The sequence below is a fragment of the Equus asinus genome, chromosome 19 (assembly GCF_041296235.1).
Source record: "Equus asinus isolate D_3611 breed Donkey chromosome 19, EquAss-T2T_v2, whole genome shotgun sequence".
In the NCBI taxonomy this organism is placed as follows: Eukaryota; Metazoa; Chordata; class Mammalia; order Perissodactyla; family Equidae; genus Equus; species Equus asinus.
In genome coordinates, this window is record NC_091808.1 from 20,486,255 (window position 1) to 20,511,555 (window position 25,301).

General features: G+C 59.0%; 1 protein-coding gene across 9 annotated transcripts in view; it reads left to right on the forward strand.

The window, feature by feature from the left end:
- TNS1 (tensin 1) overlaps positions 1–25,301 on the forward strand; it is a 176,913-nt gene that overhangs the window by 53,561 nt on the left and 98,051 nt on the right. For 5 of the 9 annotated variants that reach the window (XM_070489748.1, XM_070489747.1, XM_070489749.1 and 2 more), the window contains exon 1: positions 24,994–25,035. The gene's annotated coding sequence lies outside the window, so the exon portion shown is untranslated. Of the gene's footprint in view, positions 1–12,421; positions 12,464–24,993; positions 25,036–25,301 lie in introns of those variants that run through there. The other 4 variants (XM_070489750.1, XM_070489754.1, XM_070489757.1 and 1 more) reach the window with 1 other exon arrangement.

Consider the following 25,301-nt stretch of genomic DNA (forward strand, 5'->3'; position numbering starts at 1 on the left):
CATCTGGATCGCACCCCCACCTCCCAGTCTGCCCGCACGGGTCCTGTCCTCTCCTGTTTCCTGAAATCAGCTGCGTTCAGGGCCATGCAGACTGCCCCTGCCAGGGGGTGTGTTGGCCGTGCTGCTGTGTTCCTGTCGGTGCCGCTCTGCTGGGGTGGGGCTGGGAGCACCAGGGAGTGACTTTGCATCTGGACCTGGCAGTGGTCCTGCCTGTGCGCTCTGTGTGTGCCTCGGGGCGTCTGAGCCGTGTGTGCACCTCCGCGGTGTCTCTGGGTCACCGGGGCTGTATGTGATGTGAGCTCTCTCTCCTGTCTGTTTAAAATCTGCCTGTGTTTTCCGAGCCAGATGGAGCCAGGTCTTCCGCCGCCCTTCCCCCCCCACCCTCGGACCTGGTTTCAGATGCGTGCATCTTGGAGGTCCTCCCGGGGAACCAGGAAACATTGCAGGGGGGTGGATATGCGTCAGATGGAGCCGAACAATGCCAGTGACAGCCAGGCCTCCGCTGGCCTTCAGTGCTGGCGTTGCTTCAAGTCTCTGCTGCCGCTAATTGGGAGCGAGAGGGGCCTTCCTGCGACTGGGCCACAGATGGATTTAAAGGAGCAGCATGGACTGGGCTGTCCTGCGCTGGAGACCTCCTGCTTCTGGGGCTCCTGGCGCAGTCCGTCAGAGCGGATGGGGTTCCAGAACACCAGCCCTTGATGTTCACTGATGGTGTGGCGCTGTTGCAAGGACGGCTCCTGTCGCAGCCCTCCACGGCCCAGGAGTTGTCCACACGAGTGAATTTTCAGATCACTGAAGCTTAGGCCATGGAGGAGTCAGAAAGTGCAGGGAAAAAACGTGGAGTTTTTGGATGGGACTCTTTTGCTTTGGATTATGCCATTCCAAGCTCTAACTTCAGCTCGCCGGGACCTTAGCTCTCGCCTGCCTCTTCTTGTTCTGTGATTGCTCCTCAGTTTCTTCCTCTGTGGAACGGGATAAGAAGAGAACCTACCTCAGGGTGGAAGTGATGATTAGCTGAGTTGAGACACAGAAAAGGCTTAGAAGGGGGCCCGACCCGTCGTATGCACGTCTCGGGTCACTGCTCTGCGAGAGAAGACGCTTGGGCACCCAGAGGGGCAGTCACTGCATCCTCTCGAGCAGAAGGAGCCGACGCTCCCCACGCAGGTGCTGTTCCAGGCGTTTTTACTTGTGTCAACTCAGTCAGCTTTATTTGTGCTCCAACCACTCTGCAAAGTAGGTCTCCTTACCCCCATTTTACAGATGAAGAAACAGACTCAGGGACATCCGATAAGGTGGTCTATGGCAAACTGGTATTTGAACCGTGCCTGACGTTCTCTGTCTCTCCTCTTGCCCTTTGGTTGGAAACTCATGGCCTCTTGGTGTCTCCAGGAATTTGGAAATACGGATCCATCAACAGAAGGTGTAATGGTCTTTCAGAACCTGCTCCTAGCTCCCAGATTTGGTTAGATTCAGAACGGTTTGGAGTCTGGCGATGTGACAAAAAGACCTTTCAGGGTCCAGGGAACACAAAGGCCACAGATGGGCTTTGAGGATTTGGGATTTTCTCCTGGGTCATATGGGGTGGGGTGTGCTTTTTGCCTTGTTCTTTCTTTGGGCAAGCCTTTGATCTGTAAGAAAGGAGGTAGGTGGACACGGGCAAGGACTTCCTCCTCAGCAGCAGCACAGGGCAGCTTAGGAGCCTGGAGAACTGACAAAAGTTTAAGGCATTTCTTCAAATCTGAGATGTCTCGGTTTTACCTTTTAATGTTTCTGAAATTGGAATGCATCTTACAATCGAAGTGTGCATTTCGGGTAGCATTTTTCCTCCTCAGAAGCTGCTTCCAATGGATGGAGCCTCAGGCAGTCAATGGCATCTTTTTTGAGGAAGATCAGCCCTGAGTTAACATCCGCCGCCAGTCTTCCTCCTTTTGCTGAGCAGGACTGGCCCTGAGCTAACATCCGTGCCCATCTTCCTCTATTTTATATGTGGACACCTGCCACAGCATGGTTTGATGAGTGGTGTTAAGGTCCGTGCCTGGGATCCGAACCTGCAAACCCAGGGCCACAGAAGTGGAGTGCACAAACTTAACTACTTTACCACCGGGCCGGCCGCCATCAATGGCATCTTTGAGATAGGAAGCAGGGCAGGAAACCCTTGCTGTTGGCAAGGGCACCCTGCCAGTGTGGATGGAGGGGCCTGTCGGCCGTTGTCCTGGCCCATGAGCAGACTCTGGTCTAGTTGAAGAAAGCGAGGGGACCCTCTGATGTTTCTGTGGGTTCGAGTGTGGCCCCCAGCCCTGGAACTCTCAATCTGGGGCCTGGCTCAGCCCCGTCCTCTCCCACATCCTCCCCCTGGCCTCCGCTGCGGCGTCCTGGCTGCTGGCTGCTCCTCAGCAGTTCCGGAGCCCTCTGCCTTCTTGGGTTTCCCCCCTGCTCTTAGATTTTTTTTCCCATGCATCCTTCCTGCCTTACTGTTCTAGCACAACTTAGGGTCAAAGACTTTTGTCCCTTAAAGTTCTCATCTAGGGACAGAAACTCTTGGTGGGGAGTGAGGGGGTGGGGTGGGCAGGCTCCCTCTGGGTGTAATTTCTGGAAAAACAGATGGACTTGAATCTCAGGGAAATAATAGCCCTCTTCATACCATTATAGCAGCCGCTGGGCTCTTTTATAATTCTCTGTTTACATGCCTGTCTCCTTCGCTGGGCCATGAGGTCCCACCACCCGGGCCCGGTCATCTTGTTCATCTCTGTCTCCGTGGCTGGGAACCTGGCACCGAGGGGCCCTCAGCCAGTGCTGAGCGGATGCAGGGTCCTGCTTCTCATCCTCCTCCCTCCCCCGGCCCCTGGTCCCACTAGAACCTTGACCACAGACCACAGCCCTTTCCTTCACCAGATTCTTCTAGGAACTTCCTAGAGGCTGTGTTTTCTGTGCTGCAGGCGGTGTCACTCCCCCTGCTGCTTCAGAACAATGGCCCTTCTCCAGGTGGGAAGAACGATGGGCTGCCCCCTGCTCCTTGGGCCTCAGGAGGAGGCAGCCCTCAGTCTGCATGTCCAGCCGCCTGGTCAGTGCCTCTACCTATATAAGGGAGGCCCTGCTTCCTCCGCGTCCCCCAGGCCGGGCCATGCAGCCGTGCCTGACTTCTCCGTCGTCTTAGGTCCCTTTGGAGCTCTCTCGGTAACCTCTCTCCCCAGCTCAGAACCTCTTCTTAGTTTGTTGGCAGTCACCTATTCCAGGCTGGACTCTTGGCCTGCGGCCCTGCCCCTCGCCCGTGCCCTCTCTCATTGGCCCTGGACGTTTGCTGTGGCCCAGCCCTCCAGGCCGTGCACAGGGTGGCCGTGAATCGCCTCTCTGTGCTGTTTTCTCCGTTTTGCTATGTGCACCCAGCCGACTGCTCTGTTCTCTGTTCTCCTACCCTTGACATCTTCCCCACCCCCCACCTCAGGGGCTGTGCCCTCCAGGAAACCTTCTTGTGCCCTGAACTGGGCAAGGGGGTGTGGTCCTGGGCGGAGCGGGGGCTTGGGGTGCCGCCAGAGTGCAACTCTGGTTCCATTCCTTCCTGGTGGTGACCTTGGGCTGGGTGTGTGACCTCGGAGCCTCATTTCCTCATCTGTAGAATGGGCTGATAACCCTACCTCCGAGCGTACGATAGGGAACAAAAGCGACTCTGAAAATGGAGGCAGGGCTTTGGGGCTGAGAGGTGAGAAATGGGACCAAGAAGAGAGCCACAGCCAGGTCCCACGGGGCTGTGAGGACACAGAAGGGCTTTGGACTTGCTCCCGTGGAGCTGGGAGCGTGGAAGGACGTCAGATGGAGGAGTGACATGACGGGAGGTGCGTTTTGGAAGGAGCCCCTGGCTGCAGAGTGGAGAGCAAGTTCGAAGGCCACGGCGGAGCACGGGGAGGCGCACCAGGAGGCCATTGCAGTCACCTCTGTGATGAAGGGCCCTGGCTGGACGGGTGGCTAGGAGAGACGTTAGAAGGAGGAATTGTCCAGGCCTGGGCTGGGGGTGGGATGGGAAGGAAGAGTCAGCTTTGGGTGGTGGGGGAGCGGGGAGTGGGGTGTCAGTGGCTGAGCTGGGGAGCCCAGGAGGAGGTGGGGTGGGGCGGGCTCTACGTCCAGGATGCTGCCCCGTGTCAAGCCCTGGGCCCAGCCTGTCTCCTCATCCCTGCTGGTGCTCCCCCGTGGCCCCGCGAGCCCCACCCTTGTCTTGTGGCTGTTGCCCGGCCCCTCTCTGACCCCTGGCTTGCTCCCAGGGCCTGGCACATAGTAGGCGCTTGGTGTGGGTTTGCTGAACTCAGCTTCTGTGATTCTCCAGCTCGCTAGGGTTTCATCCTAAGAAGCCCGGCCTGGGGCGCAACCTCAGCCCTCCTGGAGTCACTGATTTTGGGTGTGGGTGAGTGTGGCTCCTGAGCCGGGGTATCACCTTAGGTTTGAGGAGAGGCAAGTCTTCAGAGATGTTCTGCAGCCAGCGAGGCCTCCGGCGTGGGCAGGTCATAGGCCATCCTCCAGAAGGGCTCAGAGGGGACCAGCTTCCATGGGGTTGCCTGCTGGTCCTGCAGCATGCTCTGCCAGGCCCGGCCCACCCCCTTTGCTGTTACTGGGACCTTCTGGCTGAAGGCTGTTCTGAGAAGTCGCATTCCTGGGCTCAAGAGTGGACGGTCGGCATGCCCGGCTCTCCCCTTGTGAGGGTCAGGCTGGAACGCAGGTCAGGCCACGTGTGGGTGTGGCTAGAGGTCAAGGAGGTGTTTGCACAGAGAAGCTCCCCTGCCTGGAGGGCACTGGCTTGAGTGTGTTGCAGGACCTAGAGGCCAGTGAGGGGGGCCCGAGAAGAGGGGGTCCTGAGACAAGAGAGAGGACTGGGGAGGGGGTGCCCTGCTGGAGCTTGGTGGCAGGTTGATTGGGTCCGTGTCCAAGAGGCGCCTGGCCCAGAGGATTTTGAGGAGGGGGCAGGGCTGAGAGCCTGGGGGCAGTACCACGTCTCCTCTGCCTGGGCTCTGAGTGGGAGCCTGTGCTAGGTGGGGAAGGCCCAGGCCTCTCCCTGCCCGCTGCTGGCCCCCTGGCCCTGGAGGGGACTCTGGGCTGAGCCACGTCCTCCCCGCCTCAGCTCGAGGTGTCCCTGGGAACAGGCCCCTTCTTGCCTCCAGGAACTCCGTGTGCTTCCTCTCCTGATCCTCCACAGAACTCTATATAAGGGAAGGAAACGGCCGGGGAGGCCGCGAGCAGGCTCTGGTGTGGACAGGCGGCCTGGCGGGGAGGACAGAGGCCGGGAGGAAGTGGAGTCAGGGAGCAGGGCCGTGGCCACACCTCCCAGGATGCCCCTGCCCAGGGCCTGAGACTCAGCCTGCAAGGTCTTCGAGCCGTGCTGTGGTTCTGCCCCGTGGGCCCCTGCCCCCTGCTGTGCCCGTGGCCTTGTGTAGCTGCCTGACTGTCGAGCACCCTCAGGTCCTGGAGCGGGGTGCACACTCGCCTCCCACCTGGCTCCCAAGCCATCCCTTGGTCCGCTTGGCGGGGCTTCCCAGCCTGCCCTTGCCCGGCGCTCAGGGGCCAGCTGGGGCCTTCAGGACGAGCCCAGTGGACTCGTCGTGTGAACTCTGAGGTGCTGGGCTGGCCACAGATGAGGGGGCGTCTGGCTCTTTTCTCAGTCACGGGCCACGCAGGCTGGATCCTTCAGGGATCCTTGTCTAGATTGTTCTTGACCCTCTGGTGTCACCTCAGTGACCAGGGCTCAGAAGATGGCTGTGTCCTGGCCACTGGTTCTCTGAAGAGAAGTTGGGGACTACCCATCCCCTGGGAGTGGCGGACTGTGCCGTCATGCTCTAGAGGGGGGAAGAGAAGTGGAGGCCTGGGAGCACTGTCCAGATGTGTGTTTTGTGGGGGGGGGAAGGGTCCCTAGGTTAGGGTGCCCGATTGCCCCGTCTCTGGGCTTTGTGGCCCCTCCTTCCATCTTCCCCCCCTCATTATTATTAACGTGACTGCACATCTCTTGCATGCCTCCACCTCCCCCCACTTCACCTCCCCCAGTCCCTCTCCTACTCATGTGCCTTCGATGGCTCCCCAGTGCCAGCAGTCAAGAGTGTGACGACCTTTTCTGGATACTCAGAGTCGACATGGTCCAGCCTGGAAAGAGAGCGTGCACCGGTCTTCCTCCTTTCTCTCCTTCAGTACTCCCGTCAGTGCCCTGTCTTCCCCCGTCCTGTGTCCCAGCCACAGGGGCAGCTTCTGGCAGGGGACCTGTTCCAGCTCCATGCCTGCTCCTGTGATTCTTGCTACCTGCAGTGCCCGCTCCCAGGTCTGCCTTTCAAGCCTTGTCCACGTGGCTTGTGCACTCCGGCTCTGAGAAGGCTTCTCCACAGAAGTGGTGGTGTGCTTCCTGCCCTCGCGGGGCCTGCCCGGGGAGTCGGAGAGACACACAGGGGACACACACAGCACCCTGTGTGTCCCGGATGCCCAGCTCAGGCCTCCTCCTCGCGGGGCCTGGCTGGTACCCCGAGTGCCCTCCGTGCTCTCCAGGCCTGGGCACTCTGCTGCAGTGCGCACCCCGTCTGGCCGTGAGGCTGCGTGGCATGCTGGGGAAGTTGGGTGTTGGAGTCAGCAGGCCCAGGTGGCGGTCCCGGCAGTGTCACCCAGTAGTGGTGCCATCTCTGATCTCACAGGATTGTTGAGGGGGCTGCATGAGATCCTGTCCGATGAAGGTACTGTCGCCTACCTTGGGCATCATGAGGCGTGGAAGGGTGATAGACACAGGGACCTGCCACACAGGGAGCTGGCCAACATTTTAGCAACTGCCGCTTCTGCTTCTGCTATTGCTACTAATTTTAGCTGTTCAACTTTGGGCAAGTTGCTTAACTTCTCTGAGCCTATTTCACTCAAAAACTTGTCAAGAAGTCTAAATAAAAGAATGTATATAAAGCACCCTGCTTAGTGAGGCACAATAGGTGCCCTGCAAACCCAGATTCCTTCCCTTCCATGTGTCTTTTGTTGTCATTCGGGGTGGGTGCCTGGCGTTGTTGGGGCAGGGATGTGAGGTGAGTGTCGGCAAGAACTTCCCTGGAAACATCCCAAGTGTCCGTCAGTGGCTGGCTGGATAAACTCCATGTGGTGTCTTCCCACAGTGGAGTAGTATTCGGCCTTGAAAAGGAGGCAGCTCTGATTCCTGCTCATCATGAATGAGTCTGAAAGCGTGCTGAGTGTGTGCTGGGCCTGCCGTGACCAAACTCCGCACGCTAGCCTCACACGGCAGAAATTTCTTTGCTCGCACTTCTGGAGGCGGGACGTCCAAGACGCAGGTGCTGGCAGGGCTGGTCTCCTCTGAGGCCTCTCTCCGTGGCTGGGAGACGGCCGCCTTCCTCCTGTGTCCTCACGTGGTCCTCCCTCTGTGCGTGTGCCCCAGTCACTCTCTGGGTCCTGATCTCTTCTCATAAGACAGTGGTCATGGGATTGGGGCCACCGTAATGGCCGCATTTAACTCGGTCACCTCCTTAAAGGCCCTTTCTCTAAATATAGCCATATTCTGAGGTGCCGGGGTTAGGACTTTAACCTGGAATGTCGAGGGATAGAATTCAGCCCGTAACACTAAGTGAAACAAGCCAGACACAAAAAAGGCAAGTATTGTGTGAGTACTCTTCTGTGAGGTGCCTCGGATAGGCCGATTCATAGAGACCGAGGGTAGAGGAGAGGCTGCCAGGGGCTGGGGGGAGGGTGAGGGGGTCAGTGGTTAATGGATGTGGGGCTTCTGTTTGGGATGATGGAAACTTCTGGAAACAAGTAGTAGCGATGGTCGTACAGCATCATGCATGTACTTAATGCCACTGAATTGTACACTTAGAAATGGCTAAAATGGTAAATTTTATTGTGTGTACATTTTCCTGCAATAAAAAAAGGGGGGCTAGCAAGAGATGGAAAAAAAAAAAGAACTCTTCTGCTCGGTATCGTATGAGATGCTGGAATCAGAAACTCAAGTGGGTCTGTTCTGGGCTGTGGGCCAGGCTGGTTGTGCCCCGCAGCCGCCAGGTGGACATGGGTGTGGGGAGCCCCTCTGGAGGGCCGGCCAAGTGTAGGGGTCTGGGATTTTCTGTCACCAGGGCTGAGATCTGAGGGGGGGAGTGTTGCTTATTTGGGCCCAGGCCCTGCCACTTGCCAGGTAGCGAGGTGATGGGGCAGTGCTAGGCGGGTGCTGGGTTCCCCTGCTCTACAAGGAGCCACAGCTGGACCCCAGGGACCAGGACTTCATCTGTGGCTCGCCTCTTCCCAGCTGACTGGCCCCAGGCAAGTTCATGACCTCTCTGAGCCTCCGTTTCTTCATCTGTAAAATGGGAGCAACGTCACTGACCCTACTGGATGGAGGGTCTCCGAGAGTCAGGCATGTGCCTGGCGCACAGTAGGTGCTTCACAAATGGCAGTGAGTTTCCCCACTGTGGTTACAGGTGCCTCCTTTCCTCAGGGCCAGAGTCTCTTTCATTCTTTCCACAAATATGTAATCTGCACCTACTGTGTGCTGGATCAGTGTGGTGATCGAGACGAGCTGCCTGCCTCATGGCGTCTGTTTCCCGCAGGGGAAGGCAGGTCACAGATACGGAGCCAGACACATCTACGTTACGGATTCTAGTCAGGTCTGCGAAGGAGGAGCTGAGCCCAGGAGAGAGGATATCGTGTGTGTGACTTAAGGAGCCGGGGAGGGCCTTCTGGGGTGGTGGCATTTAACCAAAGCCAGAAGGATGGGAAGGACCCAGCTATGCAGGCAGCTGGGCTAAGAGCCACCCACGCAGAGGGAACAGCAAGTGCAGAGGCCCTGAGGAAGAACAGAGCCAGGTGTGCTGGGAGCACTGAGAGGGGCCTACCCCTTCATGTGGCTTTGGGGCCTGCACGCGGGGCATGGGGGCAGAATGATGGGAGAGGAGGGCAGGGGCCCGTGGTGCAGGGAGCTCCCGCCTGGGCTGCTGTCTGGCGCTTTATACCTTTGTGTCCTGGGGGAGTCTCCAAGGGTGTGCCCTGCTGTTGGCGTTGTGCCCAGGGGCCTTTGAAGTTCAGAAGATGCTGGTAGGGGCGGCTGATGGATGCCAGGCATTGCCGGGTCGGGGCTGGGCGCACTCCCCTCCCGCTGCACCCCTAGCTCCCTGCCTCGCGGGCTCCACAACTGGACTGCGCTGCTGCGGTGGCCTTGGGTGGATTGCTGCCCTTTCTGTCTTTGGCTCCTTCATCTGTGAGATGGGGGTAATCACAGTGTCACCCCAGAGAATTTGATTAGGACCAAATGAGTCTGAGGAAGGGGCTCAGGGGTTGCCGACACAGCTGCGCTCCAGGAGCTCTGCCACTGTGGTGTAGTCGGCTCTCTGGAAGGCAGTGCTTACAGGGGGTCAGCAAGGCAGAGCGGCGGGGAGCACGGCGCTGCCTGCAGCCAGGCTGCTGCGTGTGCATCCTGTGCCTCTGTTGGATGGCTTAGTAACCACTCTGCCTCAGTGTCCTCATCCACGAAGCGGGATGCTCAGGGTCGTTGTAAATGCGTTAATTTACGCAAAGTGCGAGAATGGTGCCTGGCATGTGGCAAGGGCCACGGGAGGCTTTGTGGCTGCTGCTGCTGCTGCTGCTTTGATTGCTGTTGTGTTTTTCAGAGTGGAAAGTTTGAGCGTCAGGCCCGCTCAGCCCCCGAGGTGCAGATGGGTCGCTGGAGGGACAGCCGGGGAAGGAGGCCTCCTGGAGGCTGAGCCCTGGGATTCTGAGCTGCCAGCCCTGGGTGGGCGAGTGGCTCACAGGGCTGTGCTGACGGCCCCTGTGGGCACCCCAGAGCCTGCCCCCTCGGCACAGGGAGGGTGCCTAGCGTGTGTCCCCAAGGAGCAGGAGGAGTGGTTGCTGCTGACACCGGGAGCATGAGGCCATAGGGCACCGGCCACAGAGTGGCAGGGGGCCCTGGCTCTCCCTGGCACATTCCAGCCTCCTGAGAGGGTGGCCAGGGGCCAGGGTGCCGGAGGGAAGGAGAGAGCCTTTTAAGGAAACATTTCTCTGCTTAAAAAAAAAAAAAAAGGAGAGAGAGACAAGAAACATTGAAACGCACAACAAAGTTAGTGGGCTGGCCAGCCTGCTGGCCTGGAATGCACAGCTGTGGGCGGCCGGTGGAGGCAGCCGCTGGGGGCAGAAGGCCACGAGGGGGCACCAGGCATCAGGGACTCTGACTGGGGTCCACAGCTGCCCCTCAGATCTGTATCCTTAGGGGCTGTTTCTGCCTCAGGGGACAGGGAAGGGGCCTGGGGTCAGCATACCTGGGGCCCCATTCTGTCCACTGTCTTGGGGTGGTGCTGGGAGAGAGAGACCCTGCCACTTGTCTCGGGGGACACTGTCCACTCTGCCTCTCCCTCACAATGTGCCCGTAACCCCCTCTCTCACCTCCCCAACCCCAGTCCTGAATGGAGACCAGAAGCCCACCCTCCCATAACAGAGTGGGGGACGATGGCGGTGGCTGGGACTTGCCCACGTCTGGGAGGCCGTGCCGGTAGCTGCAGCGGCCCCCTCTCTCGCAGCTCAGTCCTTCCCTCAGGGTCCCAGCCCCTCCGCAGTCCCCGCTCCAAAGAGGGAAGCAGAGCCAGGCGCTGTCCTGTGCATTGGCCTGAGGGACCCACGGGAGATCGGCGGGGGGGAGGGGAGACACTGGGGACCCGGCCCCAGGAGGTTGAAACGTATAAGCCCAGAGTGGGGTTTGGGGCTGTGGGGCAGGGGACAGAGGCAGGAGACCACTGCTGGGTGCAGGACTCCTGCCTTGAAGGTGCCCGGCAGGGACATCAGTGCCCCCTGTGGCTGAGACCTTGTCTTGTGGGCAGAGCAGGCAGGGTGCCCTGAGGGCCACAGCCACCTCCAGGACCTTCTCCTTGCTCCTGGTCTCTTCTCCTGGCACCCTCCCCTGCACCCCTGGCCACTGATCAGCTTGTGACCTTGGGCAAGTTGTTTAACCTCTCTGCGCCCCTTGTATAATAGGACCTAACTATTGGGTTGTTGAAAGGGTTAAATGAGTTGACGTGGGTAAAGCACTCGTAACAGTGCCTGTTGTCTGTACATATGCAGTAAGTGCTAGGTATTGTTCCTTTCCCCCTTTTTTGGTCACATGTGTGATTCTCCCAGGAGTCCTGGAGTAATGCTCAGCACAGGGCAATAGATGCTGAGACTCAGCGCAGGCCTCTTTGCTAAGATGAGCCGGGCAGGGAGCCTGTAACACAACTGGAATGCGAACTCCCAGCCTCTGCCGCTTCCAGGGCGCGGGGCATGCTGTCCCACAGGTGGTGTGTCAAGCCGTGGGTCCCTTGGGTTGGTCAGGTGACAGAACAGGGTCGGGTGGAGGGAGGGCCCAGCTGAAGGTGGCCTCTGAACAGGCAGCTCCAGCCAGGCTGTGGGTTGTCCCCATCGCTGCCCCACTGGGGTGGCAGCCGGGGTGGGGTGGGTGCCCACTGTCTGAGAAGGCAGCCACCCTCTCTGGCCATCCACGGCTCGTGCCCAGACACCCTCGTGCCTGAGAGAGAGCCCTGCCCCCGCCCGTCCCCTCTGTAGGCCCCGTGCCTGGTGTTCGGGTCAGGAACTGGAGCCAAGATTGAGGTATGAGCTCCAAGAAAAACGTGTCCAGGCTAGAAATAAGGAACACTCTGAGTCTCTGATAGAGGCCCTGCTAATTGTCAGGGCTGCTTGGCTGCCCGGCCTGGGGGGGGAGGATGTTATCTTGGGATGGGGGGGTGCTCCAGCCCTCCCCCACCCCCTCTGTCTGGAGGCCCAAGTTGCCACCCTCACCCGCATCCCAGAGGATCATGAGTGAAGTAAATAGCTCACCCACGAGGGGGCCTCGCCCAAGGCCTTCCGTGTGTGTTAGTGACCTACAGCTCTCGGAGAGCCAGCAGGGCCTTCACCACCATTTCCCACACGTGTGCTCCGGGAAACCGTGCCAGCCACCTGCAGCTCTGACCTTCGGATGAGACACCTTGACACTGGGGAGTATGGGGGAGGTGGCTTTTCCTCTTCTTGAGGTCTTAAACACGTTTTTAAGAACTTTAAAACCAATCTTACCATATTGTAGAAAATTTAGAACACAGAGCAAAAAAAGAAAAATCCTTATTCTTATTACCGTTGAACCTACAGTTATTAAAATCCTGGTGCCTTGACCTCCAGTCTGTCAGCGTCTGCCTACCGCTTACAGAATTGAAGGACGGGGACGTGCGTCTCCTTTTTGCCCTCTGCTGCTCCCCCCCCCGCTGGAGCGTTACTGCCTGAGCGTTTTTCCATGTTGCCTCGCAGTCTTTCTTCGAAGTCTCAGACTGGGGGGTGCCGATGTGTTGGGTTGAGGGACGGGTGTCTAGGATGGAGCCGGGGGCCAGGGAATGGTCTTGGGAGGCCCTGGTATTCTGTGGGGATGAAGGATGCTGACCTTGCCCTTTCTCTGTTCCTTCCACAGGTGGCTGCCCCTTGCGTTCCTCCGTCCAGCCATGAACTGGTGGTGAGTGACACTTGGCTCCCTGCCCTGCAGCCCCGCCTCCCCTCTCTCCTCAGCCCCCGCCGGCTGGCGAGCCTGCTGGTAGCCCCCAAGGTTCTGGGCCCTGAGGTGAGCAGGCGGAGGGGCTGCGTCCCGAGGCTCACGCTGGCCTGGGAGGAAGTGAGTCATGAGGTCCCTTCTGAGGACATGCAGGGCCTCCTATTTCAATCTCGAGACTTCAGGCCTTGGAAAAACCCATAAAAGGGCATCTCGCGTGTCTTGAGGCCTGGCCAGGTGCCTGTCGTCCAGGGCTTAAAGGACCAGGGGATGGCATCTCCTCCCCGCTGCCTGGTCCCAGGTTAGGTACCCATCGGCCGGAGGCAGGGGACAGATGGCCTGGCCACAATGCTCATCTCCCTGGGCGGTTGCTCCCATTCAGGGGCCCTGTTCCGCCTCCCAGCTCCTTGGCTGGCTTGCTTTCTGCTCTCTCTCCGTGTCCCCCACGTCTCCCTCCTTCCCCTAGTCAGGCTTCCAGAAAAGAGGCGCCCGCTGGGCTGACGAGAATGTCAGGAGCTTTTCCTCCTGCCTCTGCAGGGGCGGGGTCTGCGCGTGTATAGGTGTGGGCGTGGGCGTGTACGTGCGTGTGTGGGCTGTGCCGTGGAGGGCCCCTGTGGGCACAGTCCATCCGGCGGTGCAGAGGCGCCTGTGGTGACACTGAGGAGGGTGGGAGTCTGGAGGAGGGGGCACAGGTGTCACAGGGCCCAGGCAGTTGCAGGCGTTGCACACCTGTGTGTGCGGTGACTTGCTCGGCTTGGGCACTGGAATCTCAGACAGGCCACCTGCTCTCCTGCTTTCTTTCGACATCCATTTGCTGTGTGACAAGGGGCCCGTCCCGTCCTCTTTGTGGACCTCAGTTTCCCCTTTTCTCAAAGCGAGGGGTCTCGCTGGATGCTCCCAAGGCCTTCTCAGTGCTGACAAGCATCCCCTCCATTCAGGGTCGAGGAAAGAATGAAAGTGTGCAGCAGTGCTTGTGACATGGATCCCCCAGGGACCGGAGCTGTGTGGCTGTGCTCTGCCTCCTGGCCCAGGTCCTGCCCAGCTGGTTCCTTTCCTTGCAGTGGCCCCTCCTCCCTTTCCTTCTGGGCCCCAGCTCTGCCCAGCTGTGCTGCTCCAGATGGGTGCTGTTATTCGCAGGAGCCCAGTCGAAGGTCATCTGACAGCGGCGGGGGCTCGGGGGGCTGCGGGGATGAGGCCGGAGTGCAGGCCTGTCTTGGAGCTGCTGTGAGAAATCTCCTGGGGTCGTGGAGGGACACCGTGGAGGGTGGTGGGAGGGGTGAGGAGGGGCGAGCATCATCTCATCGTTCCAGCCCCGCTGCCCCTCACCGCTGAGAACAGAATGTCCTTGGCTGGTCTAGGATGGCTGGGGGTCCGGGTCAGGGATCTCCAGGCAGGAGCTTTGTTTACATGAGGAGGGTCAGAGGTTGGGACGGGAGGGACTAGGTTGGCATTCCAGCTGGAGGAACTCCTGCCTGAGCGAGGTCATGGCATCTTCCCGGCTCTGCGAAGTGCCCACTTGTGCGGGGGGCTCAGACCTTCGCGGACGTCGGATCAGCCACCTCGTGGTGGAGATTGTGCACAGACACACCCCCCTCCTCCCCAGTCAGGACCTGCCCCCAGCAGCGGTCCTGAGCGAGGGAGGTAGACCGCTCCTCTGGATCCGTCCCTCCGTCCCTCGGTGTGTGACCTTGGACACATTGCTTAACCTCTCTGCATCTCAGTTTCCCCTCTTCAGATTGGGAGTTAATAATAGTACCTACTCTGACAGGTTGTTAAAAGAATAAAAAGAGCAAATTAACCCATTTAATTAATCTGTATTCAGAACTCTCCAATGGCTGCCCCCCTCGCTTGGAGTGAGACCCCACGGTTCTTTGACAGGCCTGCACAACCCTGCAGGACAGGTTTCCTCTCTGACCTCATCTCCTTCTAGAAGCTCTCTCCTTCGCTCACTCTGCCCCAGCCACCTGGCCTTCTTGCTGGTCCTCGAACATACCAGGCACGATGCTACCTCAGGGCCTTTGCACTTGCCATTCCTTCTTCCTGGATTGCTCTTCCTGCAGATCCCTGCAAGACCCTTCCTCCATGGGTCTTACTCAAGTGCCAGCATTTCCCTTCCCCCAGCGACCTCATGTCCCTTCCCTGCTTTCTTTGCCTCCTGGCGCATATCTCCATCTGGTACATTAGGTGGTTACTTATCTTGTTTAAGAGGCTCCCCCCATGCCAGCATGTAGACTCCATGATGAGAAGGGCTTTAGTCTGCGTTCTTTGCTGTATACCCACTATCCGGCACACAGTAGGTACTCAATACATGCTTACTGAGTGGTGGAAAGAAAGGCCTTCTGCCGTGGGCCTGGTGCTGATTAGGTGCTTGGTAGGCAGGACTGCCGTCCTCTTACTCCCTGGTGCGCTGATGGGTGGTGGCGGTCTATGGGGGGGCCGGCCTCCCACTGGAGCTCTGCCGCTGTCCCCAGGGAGTGGGAAAGTGGCCCAGGGGAAACCGGGAGAAAGTCTGGCTTCCTCGAGAGCCCTCGGCACCTGTTTCCTCGGGCGGGCAGGTGGGCGGGCGCTGAGCAGTCCCGGGAGGGAGGAAGGGCGGCTTGTTTCTTCTTCCTCTTCCATTGCCGCTGCCCTTCGGCCGCTGTGGGGCTGGGCTCTGGCCTCCCGCCCCCTCCCCCACCTCACACTGTCTCTCTCTGTTTGTCCAGTTTTTTCCATGTCCCCAGCTCTCCCTCTGACCTTCTCACCCCATCTCGCTTAAATCCTACCCCCTGGGGTTGGGACCCCCATCCCGGGCCCAGGATTTCTGCCCAGTCTCTGGGCTCTGCTGGCCAAACACGTTTTCGAGCCTGTGCCAGGCCGGCCAGGGCAACTGGCTTAATCTTCAACCCGTGTTTTCATCTTGCTCAACAGACGTTGCCCAAGGCCTTGGGTAGAAGGGTGCTAGGGTCACCTTCCTCCTGTGGGGTCCACTGGTGGGGGCAGGATGGAGAGGGGACGGGGGCTTGTTGCCATGGCCACTCCCCATCCTTGGAAAGAGCTGAAGCAGCTTTTCTCAACTTCTGAAAAATTAGAGTCAAAAGGAATTTCCCGAGGGCAGTAGCCAAGTGGAGTGGCCCCCGAGGTTGGCCGGACGTTGAGCCCTCTGTGCACGTGGCCTGGCACCCAGGAGACCTGGGCAGAGACGCGTGTGTGCATAGCTTCTCCTCTCGGGGCCGGCCTGGGGCAGGGGCTCCTCATGTCCCTGTGGAGTCGTCGGGGGTCAGCGGGAGTCTGCAGGGGGAGGAGGTGGATGGGGAAGGGGAGCCCCAGGCTGCTTTCAGCCGTAAGAGTCATCAGAGCCATAGGGAGACGTCAACCCTTGTATGGAACTTTCTGTTTGCTCACATTGTTCTGAAAGCTCTGCACAGATAGACTCCTTTTATTCTTCCAGACAGCACAGAGAGGCAGGGGCTGTGATGATACCCGCATCGCGGACGAGGAACTGAGGCCTTGGGCCCCAGAGCTCTTCAGAGGGGGAGCTGGGATTCTGACTCAGCGTCGGGCCCCAGGGTCCACCCTCCTAACCGTTGATAATGACAAATGTCACCCTCAACTGCACAGCCCCAGGGGTTTTCGAAGGCCTGCCCCTGACACTGGGCCACTCGGAGCCCATGGTGAGGTCTGGGCGGGTGGGAGCCCATCCTGGGTAGGCAGGAGGAGCACGTTGTACACAGGAGCAACTAGGGCTCAGAAAAGGCAGGCACCTGGTTCACGGTCACACAGTAGTGGGGGGCTGGGTCAGGAGTGGGCTTTGGGTTCCTGGTTCTGCTTTCTCCCTGGACACCCTCAGCGCTTGCTGCTGACGTCAGTATTGATGCAGCCAGGTGGACTTCTCCCGACTTCCCCTTCTAAACAGTGCCACCCACGGGTCCACCCCGCTAGTTTCTCTGTTGGCTGGCGGGCCTGGGATACGGAGGAGGCTCCATCCTCCACCTGCCCGCATCCATCCTACCAACAAACGTTTCTGAGGGCCCAACTGGTTCTAGTGCTGGCGCTGCCAGGCCTTCTAGAAGGCTCGTGGGGGTGGAAGAGGCATGCAGCCACAGGAGCGGGAAGACTTCAGACGCCATCTAGTCCAGCCCTGCTCCTTTCAGGTAATGGAACTGAGGCCTTGAGATATGTGTTTTTTTGACTCTCAATTCATTTTTTAAAAATTGTGGTAAAATATGCATAACATGGAATTTACCATCTTAACCATCCTTCGAGTGCACGGTCAGTGGTGTTAAGTACATTTGTGTCATTGTGCAACCATCGCCCATCCATGTCCAGAACCTTCTCATCTTGTGAAAGGAAAAACGCTGTACCCTTTATGTAGTCACTCCCCATTCCCCCCACACTGGGCGGCCACCGGCCTACTTTCTGTCTCTATGAATTTGACGACTCTCAGTTCCTCATGCAGTGTTTGTCCTTTTGTGGCTGGCTTATTTCACTTAGCATAATGCCCTTAAAGTTCGTCTGTGTTGTGGCAGCTGTCAGCATCCCTTCCTTTTTAAGGCTGAGTAGTCCGTCGTATGTATAGACCACGTTTTGCTTATCCATTCCTCTGTCAATGGACACGTGGGTTACTTCCACATTTTGGCTGTTGTGAATAATGCTGCTATGGAGATGGTTACATAAGTATCTCTTTGAGTCCCTGCTTTCAGTTCTTTTGGGTATATACCCAGAAGTGGCGTTGCTGGATTTTACAGTAATGCTATTTTTGATTTTTTTAAGGAACTACCATACTGTTTTCCACAGCGGCTCTACCATTTTATATGCCCACCCATAGTGCACAAACGTTCTAATTTTTCCACATCCTGGCCAGAACTCTTTATTTTCTGTTTTTTTTCGATAGTAGCCATCCTGATTGGCGTGAGGTGGTGGCCCTGAGGTTTTGTATGACTTTTCCAGGTTCCCCGGCGTCAGGTCTGGGCTCATGGAAGCAGAGAAGGGGATGTTAGCTGGGACAGGGGAGCGCGGAGCCCATCCCCTGACGCTGCTGTCCTGCTCTCCCTCGAGGAGATGGGCTAGTCGGCGCTCTGGCTAGTTGGAACTCCAGGCCCTGGTGAATTTCCTGCTAGGGCATTGAGCGGGCCATGTGTGGCCATCTTTGGGAGTTCCTGGAAAATGGAGCAATGCCAGGAGAGATGAGCCTGAGAGAGCCCTGCTTTTCAAAGCGGGGGGGGGGGGGGGGGCAGACTCTGGACATGGCATTCCAAAGAGGTTTCTGAAGAGGAGTCCAAGACCAGTGAGGGAGGTTGCAAATCCCACTGTGTGCCACCCAGGCAGCTTAGTCCGGAGAAGGGAATACAGGGTGGGGGGCAGAAGGGGACTGACCACGTGTTGAAGGGCAAATTGGCTGATTTTCTCCAAAGTAGGACCTGGTAGGTGGAGGTTCTTATGAAAAAGAGGAGATTTGGGTGTAAAGAAGAGCTTTATACCTCTGGTACCGCATATGGCCCAACAGGGCTGTCTAGGGGAGCCAATATCTGCCACTGGAACACATGCCCGCCCACACCTGTTAAACGTAAGGTGACGCTGATGGCAGGTTCCCTCCCTGTGAGTCCTGGGTGGCAGTCCTCCTGGCCCACTGGGGTCCTGACCTTGGGCTGGGCTGTGAAAGGACATGGTCCAAGAGGTCAAGGCATCCCCTGGGTCCCCCACTGGGAGAGGCCCAAGTCAGGTGAGGGGCCCTGCCCTCAGGGAGCCCATTCATTGGGGACGAGAGAGGACATACTGTGGAAAGCAGTCAGTGCTCCCCTCGGGGGTTTTGACCAGAGGTAGCTCTGGGGTCCAGGGAAGGAAGCAATCATTTGTGCTGTGATGGTTGAGGAAGTCCGTCTCCTGTTCCAAGACCAGTTTAATAAGATTTGAACAAATGGCAGAGAAGGGAAGAAGGCGGCAGGGCTGGAACTGAGGCGGGTAGGGCCTTGGTGCAAATTCCCAATCCTGACTGGGGCTGGGGAAAATCCAGTGTAAATATTTTTGGCTAGTTGGTCCTTGCTGGGGGGATGAGGGGGCCAGGTGATCTTGTCTCACCGGGTGGGAGCACGTCCTGGGTGGCCCTGGCTGGGGTGCTGGTGGGAACAGCGTGAGTTCATGATGGAGGCGGGCTGGACACGGCATGCGGAGTGGGCGGTGGGATGTGGGCAGGGGCTGCAGGTGGAGGAGAGAGGGCAGGGCAGTGGAGTCTGCCCAGGAGGAAGGGGCCAGGGAAAGGAGGCATCCAAAAGCCAGGCTGGGGACCTTGAACTTGATGGGTCCTTGAGTAGGGAAGTGATCCAAAGCAGGGCTTGAGAGCCGGGAGGCTGCTGCCAGCTGTAGGGTGTGGCTCGGTGGCAAGGGGCTGCCAGGAGGAGGGCTGGTAGACAGACGGGGCTGGTGCAGGTGCTCACTGTGGTGGAGAGGATTTGAGCAAGGGTGGCCAGAGGGGCATGGGGAAGGGCCTAGGAAAGCCCAGCTGCCCAGCACCCTGGCTGAGGGAGGGAGGACAGCATCTGGGGGCAGCACGCGAGATAGTCCAGCCTGGCTGGGCGGCCTGGTGAGCGCATGCGAGCCGGAGAGGGTGTCCACAGTTGCTCAGCCTCATCCCGGCGTTGGGTGCTGAGTCCCTCGGGGAGAATTGGGGGGGTGGTCTGAGGACAGGAGTGGGCTTGCCCAGGCCCCTCCCCAGGGGGTGCGGGGAAAATCAGGCATCACATTCCACTTAGTCACATCCAGCCTGTTCTTTATCTCTGGTGGCCTCGGCCTGCCCGGGAGAGGATGTGGCCCCTGGAGCAAATTCGCTCAAACACTCAGGGGACCCAGGCTGCCAGCTGCCTCCCACCCTGGCGGGGCCCAGCCCTGCCTGCTCAGTGCTCTCCCTCCCTCCTGCCCCTCGCCCTCTGTGCGGAGGTCCTTTCCTGGGATGGGGGCAAAGATTCAGGGGCCAGGGGCAGACACAAGCTTTGAGGAGCAGACCTGAGCTCGAATGGAGCTGGCCAAACCCCCATCCCTGACACTCCGTCTCCTTGTTTGCCAAAAGGAGTTCTAAGTGCTCCTTCTGTCTCTGCTTTTAGAGCATCATGTTGATGGTCCCCCCAGAGGGCCCGTGGGGTCTGTAATGTGTGGTCCCTGCCACGCCCCCTCTAAGTGCCCTGTAAGTGGCGCTTCCCTGCCCTTTTGCTTTCAGCCCCCTTTCTTCATTGGCTTAGGGTTCTATTTTTGGAACAAGCGAGCCTGGAATAACTTGCTCTGGGTCCTGGGCCCGAGGACATTCCAGCTCCCTTCCCCTCCTGATAGGCAGCTCGACCGTGACCTCACAGTTTGTGGAGATGGCAGTAGATGTGATGTCACGGGGTCTTTTGGGCCTGAAAAACTGCCCGGATTCCAGGCCTCCCAGGGGGCAAGGGTGGGGAGAGCTGGAGGGGGGAAGCGGGGAGGGTACGAGGAATTTCTGGACGGAATGTTCCTCCGGAGGCTGAGTCCACATTCTGCGCCAGCCCCCCGCCCCCCAGCCCCGGGCTTGGGCACCTCCCCCACCCGCCATCCCTCTGCCTTTTCCTTCCTCCAAAACAGCAGCCCACGGATACATTTTTTTCCCAGCCCACCCTCCCTGCAGGCCACCGACGTGTCCTACTGCCTGAACCTCCGGCAGCCCTCCCAGCGCCCCCAGCCCCTGCAGAATGGACCTTCCTGGGCCCACACCGCGGGGGGTACATGCATGCATGGAGAGGGCATGCATGTCTTTTTTTGGAAAAAAAAATTGAGGAAAGGATGTACAGCTTCCCTTATCCGCCCTGTGGTTCGCAGCCCCTCGCATTCAGGAAGTTCTCTCCGGGGTCTGCGTGCAGCCTCGACCGCTGCCCTTCCCTCTTCTTCCTGTGGAAGTCCAGCCACGATCTTCCTCCTGAGGACCTGAGACCGTCAGTCTTTCTGTCGCAGAAAGCTCCTTCCCCACAGGAGGGCCTCTGGTTAAGAATAAGAAGACTGAGTGGAGACATCTCCAGGGAGGGGAAACAGACGCCAGGGGTGGGAGGGGCAGGTTCAGATCCAGCCCCCTACCTGCTAGCTGGCCGACCTTGGGCGAGTTGCTCAGTCCCTTGGACCCTCAAGTCCTCGGCTGTGAGATGGGGTGGTGCTTACCTTGTGCGCAGTGGTTCTGTGGATTGACCACCGTGAAGCGGAGCCCAACACTGTGCTCAGGGCATCCTTAGCTCCTACTGAGGAGTTGTCATTACTGTGTTAACATTATGAAAAGGTGTCTGCAGGCCAGGGCGGGGTCGGAAAAGGCAAGGCAGGGGAGCACCCAGGGGGCAGATGTGAGGGGGCGTCGCTCTCAGGGTTGTGCGGGTGCCTCAGAGGGAATGCCTCCCCAAGTCTCCTGCCCTGAGTGCCTCAGCCTCGTCCCTGCCCTCCTCCAGGCTCATGGGTTTGAGACCCTAGAGCAGAGTCATCACGAGGAAGAGCAAGGCTTGGCTGTTAAGTGATGCTAGATGGAAACCCTGCCACCTGCTCAGGAGCTGAATTTGGGCTGTCCTGCCTGGGGGCGAGCTGGATTCCGGAAGACCCCTGGTGGTTCTATGAGTTGCTGCTGCTGTAAGCTTTGGGAAGCCGGGTCCTTAGGATCCAGTTTGGTGCTGGGACTGGGCAGTGGGCGGGGCTGGAGGCCCCCCTACCCCGCCCCGCCCTGTCCCTGTCTGGGATCCGTCTGCTGCATCCCCTGCAGCCAAGCCCAAGGGGGCGGGGGGAGAGGTGGCCGCAGGGAGGAGCCCAGCTAACCCTGCCTGCAGGCGGCTGGGGACTGGGGTGGGGCAGCCAGCTCCGCGTGGGCTGTACAGGGCCTGGGTGCCAGCCCCAGTCCTGCCCTGAGACTCATGGTGAGAGGCCTGCGAGTCATACCTCTCTGCACCTCAGTTTTCCCCATCCATGAAGTGGGGAGGGAGGACATGGTGTCTGAAGTCTCTCTCAGAGCTGATGTTCTGCGGAGCGGTGTGCAAGAATGGGAGGTGTGTGTGTGTGTCAGTATGGTGGGTGTATAAAGGTCCTGGCCAAAATCTAAGCAAAGATGGAGGCCAGGGCCTTGGTTCCCGCGGGTCTCTGGCGTGCCCGCTGCATTGTCGATGATGAGCCTGGTCAGGGGGCCAGGGAAGAGAGTGAGGGGCTCTCTTGGGTAATTCACTCAGGGGATGTTTTCCGAGGGCCTGTGGTGTGTCAGACACAGTTCTGGGCTCTGGGGGTTATGAGAACTTAGTTTTAGTGGGAGAGGCGGACTCTAAACCAGGTAAGAAAGTAACACCTAGAGTGTTTTGGAGAATGATGAGTTCTAAGAAGAAGAATAAACTAGGGAAAGGGTGAAAAGTGTGGGTGCGTCTGCGTGCTGATGCCAGGGGGCCGCCGAGGCCTGGTGGGGCTCCGCCAGCCGCTGGAGCTCTGGGGCTGCTGCCTCGGGGGGCCACAGCTCGGGCTGGCCTGGGAGCTTCCTGTGGCAGACCCAAGCCTCCCGGGGGCCTGGGGCAGCCCTCCTGTTACCAGTCCCCTGGCTCTTTCATTCCCCGTCGCCCCAGAGCTGGCCGCGCCTGGGAAACGGAGAAGCAGGATGGCAGCCCCGGAGGGGCGGGGGCATGCTGGCTGTGTTTGCAAACACTGCAGCCGGGGGTCAGGTCAGGAGAGGTTTTTGGAAATTTTTAGCTCCTCAGAAAGCTTCTAGACCAGTAAGTTGAAGGCATCTGATGGCTGGCCCTGTGGCCTGCCTCCAGCTGGCACGGGGTAGCAGGGTAGAGGGGCTGGTGCTCATCTGATGGCTGGCAAGCGAAGTTTTTCTTGCACTGCTGAGGCCTGTGGTTTCTAATATTGATTCCGGCTCCCTGGGCGGCATGTGCCAGACCCGGGAGGGGTGGGGCAGGGTGGGCCCGGAGAGGGCCTGGGCCTTGGGAGGAGGCGGGGCGGTGATGATAAACACCACCACATTTATTGAGGACTCCCTGAGAGCCAGGCCCTGCTCTAAATGCTTTCTGCGTCTGTCTTGTTGGATTCTCACAGAGCAGCACCGTGCAGGCCTGTTGGAGAGTGACCGATGAAGGGACCTGCTCGAGGTTCGTGGGAGGGGAGATGGGATGCGGTCCGGTGTCTCCTGCCAGTGCTGGCCGCTTAGACCAGTGCTTTTCAAAGGGCCGTCCCTGGGCCTGGACACCTGTGAGAAACGCACATTGTCGGGTCCCCCTGTAAGTCCACAGGATCAGACCCTCTGGGGAGAGCTGGCCCCTGTGTGTCAGCAGCCCTGCAGCTGACTCTGAGGCACAGGCACTTTCGAGACCCCTGGCTCATGCGCTGCTCTGCCGAGAGTCGGGGTCTCTTAGAGGCTGTGCTTGGAGCAGGGCGAGGGCTCCTCGGGGCCTGCCCTGGACCTGGGGCAGGTCCTTCGTCTCCAGCTTCTCCGTCCCACCCCACTTCTGTCCTCTCTGACCTTCCCTGTCTAGGGAGGCTGGTTAAGCAGACTGTTAAGAGTGATGGTTTCGGAGTTGGAAGATCTGGGTTCGGATCTCAGTTCTGCCGTGTAGACCGTGTACTTGGAAGGTCCTTGCGATCTGCCCTCCGGGAGTTCTCCTCCCCACAGGAGGCCAGAACAGCTCCATCCTGCCCAACCCCGGGGCTCCACGGGAGTGTTCCAGAGCCCTGGACCAGAAGAGGCAGGGGTGGCAGGGTGTCAGAGGTGGGGGTGGGCAGACACTGCTGCCGAGGACTCCCCTGGGTGGAGCTGGGTGGTGGGTGGAGGCTGAGGGGAGAACCTGGTCCCAATGAGCCAGCAGCTCCTGGAGCTCCGTCTGAGGCAGGGGTCCCCGGGGATGTCCCAGTGTACTCATTGCCCCCTGCCCAGTGGCCTGCGGCTCAGGAGTGGGAGCTCTGAGAGGTGGCTGGATGAGGGTTAGGGCTGGGCTGGGGGTGGGGGCAGAGTGTGGCATCTTTCCTCCTCCAGACCATCCTCAGACTCTAGGGGGCCAGCTGACATGCCTCCCCACCTCCTACCTCGTCCTTCTTCAACCCTCCCAAGCTGCTTGGGCCCTGAACCACTCGGGGCGTCTCCCCCCGGCCTCTGCCCCCGTCTTCCAGGCAGCAGGAGTGAAGTCTGGGCTGCTTCCAGAAAGAGTTCTCCTGTGCTCCGCGTAGCCCCCGCTCTGCCTCCGTGCCCCTGTGGCTCTGTTCACCCCTCAGGTGCCAGAACCTCTCGGAGGTCATTCTGGCCACTCCCCCATCTTCAGACGCGAACAGCTCACCCTCAGGTGCGGGTGGGGTCGGGGCAGGTGCTTCTGGTTCTTACCCTGGTCCACGCTCATCTCTGCAAAGGTGTTGACTGGACAGTGGTGCTCATGTCCTGGTGCATGACTCAGGGCCCCTCTGACCACTTCACTGAGTTGGGACGGAGCCCTGGTGACTGCGGCCAGGAGGTGGGCCTGGAATGGGAGTTCCTCTCTCTTAGGGGGTGTCCGAGGAGCCCTTTTCGGGGTGCCTTTAGTAGGAAGCACTTCTGTTGGTCTGGACAGGATCAGACTCCAGTGTTTGTTGATTACCCACTACGCATGGATCACAGTCCCCGGCAGGAGGGATGTGATGACTGAGTTGGTGAAAATGCTGCTTTGAATCTGTTTTGGAGGCAGGTGGGGTAAGAATCACAAATAAAATAATAGCTGAGGAATAAGACATATTCCCACCATGAGGTTCTTTACACGTGAAGGAGCAGATAAGTGGCACAGACCACTTGGCTTACTGGCTAAGGTGGGTGAGAGAGGCCCCCTTGCTGGGGAATTCAGGGAGGGCTGCATGGAGGAGGAGAGCCTGTAGGTAAAGAGGGGAAGCCATTCCGCAAGCCAAGGCCTGGATGTGGGAATAAGCAAGGGCGTCTTGGGGCAGGTCTGGATGGAGCAGAGCTTTTGGGTGTGGAAATGGAGGTCTGCAAGGGGGCAGGGCCAGCGGTGGGAGCCGTGAAAGCCGACTGAGGAGTCAGGACTCCAGCAGGCCTCGTATCCTGGGCTGCTGCGAGTTCACGTGGAGCCCCAAGGTGGGATTCAAATCTTGTTGTCCCCATCAGTAGTCGATGACGTGGGGCCTCTCATTTAACTTCTTATCTGTAAGGTGGGGCTCAAAGGCAGTAGTGGCAGCGACCTAAGTGGGTTCTTGTGGATAAATGAGATGCTGGCAGTGAAAATGCCCGGCGTGCAGGACAAGAGGAGCTCTTCCTTGCTCTGGGGTCAGCAACTGTCTGAGCCAGAGGTCTTGGTGAGCTTGGCGCCCTGGATGGTTCTAGTATCAATAAGATTGTTTGTCATTTTCCAAACTCTGCTCCCCAAGCGCGGGCCAGCCAGGTTCTGTCTGAGTCTTGGGTTGGCGTCATCGGCTCTGCCTCAGGAGGCATTCTGCCCGACACCGCCACCAGCCGTGGGGAGGGGGCCAACCTGGGGACGTTTGCCCTGAGGCCTCACTCAGTCCTCTCCCTTTGTCCGCAGCCCGTCAACGCTGAGAGTGCACCAAAGAATGTAGTGGACACGGTGAGTGACGGCAGGCGGGGCGTGGTGGGGGACAGCCCTGGGAGGCTGGACAGCAGAAGGGGGCTTTGGGGGAAAGTGGACACGTGTTTGGGGACATCCTTCTGGGGTTGATGTGGGGAACGTGGTGGGGGGATGTGGGTCACGTCAGGAGCCTGGATCTGCCACCCCTGCGTGTTCGGAGGTGGCTTGCTGGGGAGGGAGGCGGGCAGAGAGGGAGAGGCCGCGGTTAGACGTGGGCCTCTTGAGTTGAGATGCAGACTGCCAGA